This window comes from Phacochoerus africanus, chromosome 9, assembly GCF_016906955.1.
Source record: "Phacochoerus africanus isolate WHEZ1 chromosome 9, ROS_Pafr_v1, whole genome shotgun sequence".
Lineage (NCBI taxonomy): Eukaryota > Metazoa > Chordata > Mammalia > Artiodactyla > Suidae > Phacochoerus > Phacochoerus africanus.
This window is the reverse complement of record NC_062552.1, coordinates 44,662,902-44,670,267: the sequence shown is the minus strand read 5'-3', so window position 1 is coordinate 44,670,267 and position 7,366 is coordinate 44,662,902. Positions and strand designations below refer to the sequence as shown.

General features: G+C 43.6%; 1 pseudogene; it reads left to right on the top strand.

The window, feature by feature from the left end:
* The first annotated feature begins 3,403 nt into the window (after positions 1-3,403).
* LOC125136604 (prothymosin alpha-like) lies at positions 3,404-5,866 on the top strand (annotated as a pseudogene).
* Positions 5,867-7,366: the final 1,500 nt, after the last annotated feature.

The following is a 7,366-nucleotide window of genomic DNA, read 5'->3' as shown; positions in this document are numbered from 1 at the left end:
CAGAAAGCCAGGTATATAGACTTGAGGTAATCAGTCTACACATGTTCGTGTCAGCACAGCTGGAACCTGATCTCTGGACTAATGGAGCATATTTGACTCTACAGCAGATAATTCCTGGAAGAATAGGTTTGGCACACCCAATGCTTTCACAAATATGGATAAGCCACAAAAAGTTTGATTAAACCTTTTTAAATTGAAAAAAAAAGAATTCCATGCTCATTTATTAGTTTTATGTAGATTAGTTTTTATGTAAAGAAAGATTTTCCTTGTTGTAATTAGCACAGTAGGTAACACAGACAGTTTGGGGTCTGACCCCTCCCTCTACAGTTACCCTTTGTACTTGGCCATGTTCCTCAAGTTCTTTAAAGTCCAGTTTCCTTATCTATAAAATAGAAATAATAGTATTTCTTCCAGAGTCTTTGTGGGGATTAAATGAGATCATAATTTTATTTTACTTTAAAGTATTTTTATTTTATATTTTACAGTTGTACCCATGGCATATGGAAAGTCCCAGGCCAGGGATTGAATCCGAGCCACAGCTATGACCTATGCTGCAGCTGTGGCAATGCTGGATCCTTTTTTTTTTTTTTTTTTCCTTAATTTTATTTTATTCTATTTATTTATTTTTTTAATAGTTATTTCCCCAATATAGTTTTTTTCCCTACTGTACAGCATGGTGACCCAGTTACACATACATGTACACATTCTATTTTCTCCCATTATCATGCTCCATCATAAGTGACTAGACATAGTTCCCAGTGCTACACAGCAGGATCTCACTGATAATCCATTCCAAAGGCAATAATTTGTGTCTATTAACCCCAAGCTCCCAACCACCCCACTCCCTCCCCCTCCCCCTGGGCAACCACTAGTCTATTCTGCAAGTCCATGATTTTCTTTCCTGTGGAAAGGTTCATTTGTGCCGTATATTAGATTCCAGATATAAGTGATATCATATGGTATTTGTCTTTCTCTTTCTGACTTACTTCACTCAGGATGAGAGTCTCTAGTTCCATCCATGTTGCTGCAAATGGCATTATTTTGTTCTTTTTATGGCTGAGTAGTATTCCATTGTGTATATATACCACATCTTCCTAATCCAATCATCTGTCGATGGACATTTGGGTTGTAATGCTGGATCCTTTAACACACTGCACTGGGCCAGAGATTGAACCCTCACTTCAGCAGCAACCTGAGTCACTTCAGTTTCTTAACCCACTTTACCACAGTTTGAACTCTGAGATCATATGTTTTAGAGAAGCTTGATACAGTCCTTAATAAAGAGAAAGTCTTCTCTAAGTAGTAGTTATCTTATTTTTTTTTCTTTTTTGTTCTTTCTAGGGCCACACCCGAGGCATATGGAAGTTCCCAGGCTAGGGGTCGAGTTGGAGCTACAGCTGCTGGCCTATACCACAGCCACAGCAACTCAGGATCCAAGCCGAGTCTGCGACCTACACCACAGCTCATGGCAATGCTGGATCCTTAGTCCACTGAGCGAGGCCATGAATCGAACCCGAATCCTCATGGATCCTAGTCAGGTTCATTAACTGCTGAGCCACAAAGGGAACTCCCTATCTTAATGTATTTTTATTCCTTTCCTGGAACCAAAAATAGAAAACTTATTTGAAGAAATTTTGGTCAAGATGCAAAGATACTGATGTCAACAAGTATTTTATTGCCAGTGTTAAACCTACCGCTGGCATGTCCTTGCCTGTCTAATCACTGCAGGAAATTAAACTCCTTAATTTTCCTTGATGAGGAAAATATACCCAGTTTGTTTGTGTCTGCTGGGAAAGCTCAGAATGAAGTGGGAGTAAATGTTGAGTCAAGATTAAAGTTTTTTTTTTTTTAATCAAATTTTAATCCAACCTGGAGTTCCCGTTGTGGCTCAGTGGTTAACGAATCCGGCTAGGGAGCATGGGTTGTAGGTTCGATCCCTGGCCTCGCTCAGTGGGTTGGGGATCCGGCGTTGCTGTGAGCTGTGGTGTAGGTTGCAGACTCGGCTTGGATCCTGTGTTGCTGTGGCTGTGCCATAGGCCGACGAATGCAACTCCAATTAGACCCCTAGCCTGGGAATTTCCATATGCCACAGGTGCGGCCCTAGAAAAGACAAAAAAAATTAAAAAAATTAAAAAAAAAAAATTAATCCAACCTGTGTGGTTCTTAGCAAACTTATCCTAGACGTAAGAAAGCTTTTTGAGCTCCAGCACTGGTTGCTTTCTCACTTGCCACCTCTCAATTGCTGATTCTGACCTCCTCAGTCTCACCAGAGAGAAAAAAATGGTATCAGGCAAGCAGGAGCTCAGTGGAGCCTGTTCTGCTTACTGTCAGCACCCTCTACAACCACATAGGCCTATAATAGTATATATTGCCTGGTGTAGCCACCCAATACAGATGAACTGTTCCCTGTGGAGGAAAAATCTTAGGGGCCAGAGGAACTGATTAGCAAAGTGAGAAATGAGGGCATGTCTTACTTGCTTCAAAGCAGGATTTTATGCCAAAAAAGCCCTTGCTTTCATGTAGCGCCACTCCCACCCCCCATTTTCTTTTGTTGCATTTTAGGGCTGCATCCTCGGTATATGGAAGTTCCCAGGCTAGAGGTCGGATTGGAGCTACGGCTGCCTGCCTACACCACAGCCATAGCAATGTGGGATCAGAGCCTTATCTGTGCCCTACACCACAACACGCGGCAACGCCGGATCCCCAACCCACTGAGTGAAGCTGGGGATCAAACCTGAATCCTCATGGATACTAGTTGGATTCATTTCCACTGCGCCAGGCCGGGAACTCCTAGCCCCCCTTTTTTAATTGGAAAAATTTGAAGGAACATTAAGGGGAGAGGAAGTGTTGAATCATTTTTCCTCCTGAAAGTTAAAAGAAGAGGAGAAAAATATGAGGGGAGGGATTACATTTTCAATCAATTCTAAGGACATAGGACAATTAAAGAGGGTTAATTCTTCTCGGTAAGTATAAAGGAAGAGCTGTTCCATTTTTTTTTTCCAGAACATTTTCTTTGGTAAGCTTGTAGATTCTTGCTCTGCCCCTTGCAAATGTGTGTACATCTTGTTTAAAAAAGCCTATGTACTACTGAACCAAACTAGGGTCTGTTTGCCAGATATTCAGCAATGCCAATCTACTGACACTGGGTATGGTGAAGGAAAGTACAGCATTATTGCAGGGCCAAGCAAGAATAGTCAGCTCATGCTCAAAAGACCCCAAGACGCCCACTGGGTGCTCTGCAAAGCCATCTTTGCATTGTTCCCGTGTCTGGCTCTCCACTTGCCACAGTCACCTCCATGGAGCACCTCCTCTGCTGCCTGGGACTCGGCAGCTTTGTCGCCAGAGTCCTTGGACTCCTGCTTCCTTTTCATTCTGCTGTATCAGATCACCAGCATGCCCCATCATGTCAGAGGCCGCCGTGGATGCCGGCTCTGAGATCACCACCAAGGACTCCGAAGAAGGAAGTTGTGGAGAATGGGAGAGAGGCACCTGCTAATGGGGATGCTAATGAGAAAAATAGGGAGCACGAGACTGACCCTGAGGTAGACAAGAAGAGGAAGAAGGTGCGGAGGAAGAGGAGGAGAGGAAGGTGATGGTGAGGAAGAGGATGGAGATGAAGATAAGGAGGCTGAGTAGCTCAGGCAAAGGAGCAGCTGAAGATGATGAGGATGATGATATTGACACCAAGAAGCAGAAGACTGATGAGGAGGACTGGACAGCAAAAAATAAGTTAGACTTAAAAAAAAAAAAAAAGTAATTCCCATTGTGGCGCAGCGGAAGCGAATCCAACTAGGAACCATGAGGTTGCAGGTTTGATCCTGGGCCTTGCTCAGTGGGTTGAGGATCCAGCATTGCCGTGAGCTGTGGTGTAGGTTGCAGACACGGCTCAGATCCTGCATTGCTGTGGCTGTGGTGTAAGCCAGCAGCTGCAGCTCCAATTAGATTCCTAGCCTGGGAATCTCCATATGCTGCAAGTGCAGCCCTTATAGGACAAGAGACCAAAAAAAAAAAAAAAAAAAAGGCCACCATGACCTATTCATCCTCCACTTCCCGTCTCAGAAGAATCCTAAACTTGGTCACCTTGGAGAGTCCCGACTGTCCGTCCACCCACTTCGGGACACGCCACCAGATGACATGCCCGCTCCACCACCCAGCCAAAACCACAAGGTGAATTTACAACAGGAGAGGAAAAAAAGAACCAAACTTCCAAGGCCCTGCTTTTTTTCTTAAAGTACTTTAAGAAGGAAAATTTGTTTTTACTTTTTATTTACATTTTATATTTTCGTACATATTGTTAGGGGTCAGCCCTTTTTAATGATCTCGGTTGACCAAACCATCCTTTGGAGCATTCTCTGTCCTATTTCTGACTTCACTTGTGGTGTGACCATGTTCATTATAATCTCAAAGGAGAGAAGAAAAAAAAAAAAAAAACCTTGTAAAAAAAGCAAAAACAACAAAAAAACCCCAATCTTATTCTGAGCATTCCAGTAACTTTTTTGTATATGTATTTGGCTATACTACAAATAGTTGGTTTGTATGAGGTGGTTTAAAAGGCCAAAGATAGGAGTTCCCTTCATGGCTCAGTGGTTAACCAACCCAACTAGGATCCGTGAGGATTCGGGTTCAGTCCCTGGCCTCGCTCAGTGGCTTAAGAATCCGACATTGCCATAAGCTGTGGCGTAGGTCACAGATGCAGCTTGGATCCCAAGTTGCTGTGGCTCTGGCGTACGCCAGAAGCTGCAGCTCTGAATCAACCCTTAGCCTGGGAACCTCCATATGCAGTGGGTGCGGCCCTAAAAATTTGGCAAAAAACAAACAAACAAACAAAAAAAACCAAAGGTAAAAAGGTTTTTTTTTTGTCTATGAAATTGCTGTTTATTTTATTTTATTTCTTTGGCCTGTTTGATATATGTGTGAAAGTGTTGTGCAACAGTAAACCAGAATTTTATTTGCTGAGTTGTTCTAACTAAAAAATAAAAACACAAATAAAAAAACAATTTCCCAGTGGCTTTCACTGAAGGTATTTCTTTTTTTCCTTTTTTTTTTTTTTGGTCATGCCCATGACATGGGGTGACAACGCTGGATCCTTAACCTGCTGAGCCACTAGGGAACTCCAAGGGAAAGGTTTTTAGACAGAGTGAAGGAGAGTTTCAGGGTGAGTGATCAGCTCATGCACAGTTCTCCGACTGGTGATGATGTAGCACAGTGAAATTTTAGGCGTTTCAGTCATCATTCTTCTGGTTCAAACTGGTCTTAGGGTCTGTGTGCTGGTGGTCAATATGCAGTTAACTTCTTCCACTTGGTGGGGGTTTTAGTCTCTGCAAAACAACTCAAGGATCTGGCTCAGGATATTGTCTGTAGCCCTTATGGAGGAACTAAATGTCCTTGACTTTGTTTTATGGCTTTCCTTTGTTTCTGCATTTGCTTACTTCTCTGATCCTTGCCTTCTTGGAGGCACATCTGAACGTTGTTCTCCTGTCTCCTTCCTTGGCTGTCTTAGGATAAACTCTTTCTCAGCTATAAACCTCCCTCTCCCTGTCCCCATGTTTGCCCTTGTTGGTCAAATGGACTTGGTTTCGGAACACTGTATGCTAGATTGGATGCTGCTCAATTCATGAATCATTGAACAAAGCCAATAAGATCTTTAAAATTTACTCCATTGAATTTGTGTACGTGTTTTAACAACACTGAGAAGAAGCACTGCTCAGATCCCCCTTCAGGAAAGGACTCTCTGTCCAGCTACCAGGAACACAGTTATCTGAGAGCCTCCATCTGCTCACCTTTTTAGGGTCTGCTTCAGCTTTCAGACCATGGTCACACTTCTGGGGGGGCTTTGGCTTATGATGAGCAAGGAGGTGGTAACTGAGCTTCACCCATGTCTCGCAGTGAAGAAATTATCTGACAAGCAATCTTTGCTTCAGAGCACTGGTTGGGCTCAAGACTTTCTCTAGTATGCACTGCAGTCTGATGGCTCCTCCTGCCAGGAAGGTCCTTCCTTACCCTGGCCCCTGAGTAATTCATTCTCATTTGAACTCTCAGACCACGCATCACTCCCTCAGGAAAACCTTCCTGCCTGGGTCCAATTTCCCTAAAAAAACTCCTAGAGGAATTCCCATGTGGTGCAGCAGAAAGGAATCTGACTAGGATTTATGAGGTTTCAGGTTTGATCTCTGGCCTTGCTTAGTGAGTCAGGGATCTAGCGTTGCCATGAGCTATGGTTTAGGTCACAGACACAGCTCAGATCTGGCATTGCTGTGGCTGTGGTATAGGCCGGCAGCTGCAGCTCCAATTCGACCCCTAGCTGGGAACCTCCATATGCTGCGGGTACAGCCCTAAAAAAAAGAAAAACAAAGGAAACAAACAAATTCCTAGAGCGCTTTCTCCTAGTTAAATTTTATTTTTGCAATCAGTTGATTAATGCGTGTTTTTTACATTTGCCTATGAGTGCCATCATGTCTGTTTTTACTCACTGTTGCCTTGCTGTGTTCTGGCACAATGGTCAATAGTTATTTTTTTATTTTATTTTTATTTTGTTGTTGTTGTTGTTGCTATTTCTTGGGCCGCTCCCGCGGCATATGGAGGTTCCCAGGCTAGGGGTCCAATCGGAGCTGTAGCCACCGGCCTACGCCAGAGCCACAGCAACGTGGGATCCAAGCCTCCGAGCCGCGTCTGCAACCTACACCACAGCTCACGGCAACGCCGGATCGTTAACCCACTGAGCAAGGGCAGGGACCGAACCCGCAACCTCATGGTTCCTAGTCGGATTCGTTAACCACTGCGCCACGACGGGAACTCCTCAATAGTTATTAAAATAATCAGTCAACATGTACTGGGATGAGGTCTTATTGTGTAAATACCACAAGGGATTTTGACCTGTAATTTCACATACCAACTGGTCGTGACAGGTCTGATGTTTAGAATGAGATATTTCAATACTCTTAGGACTAGAGTTTGGTTGGTAATAATGCAAATTCTTATGTAGAAAGGTGAGATGATGAAGATAAAGCATTTAGATAGGATATTAATTAATTAATTAAGGTAGGAATTTTTTTTCGTTTTAGGGCCACACCTGCAGCATATGGAAGGTTCCCAGGCTAGGGGTCGAATCAGAGCTGCAGCTGCCAGCCTGCACCACAGCCACAGCAATGCAGGATCTGAGTCCCATCTGTGATCTCCACCACAGCTCATGGTAATACCAGATCCTTAACCCATTGAGCAAGGCCAGGTATCAAACCCGAGTCTTCATGGATCCTGGTCAGGTTTATTATTGCTGAGCCACAATAGGCACTCCAAGATAGGATATTAATTCATCAGGATATTCATAGGAGTGAAGGAAAGGAAATGAAGACATGAAAAATTGGAGAGG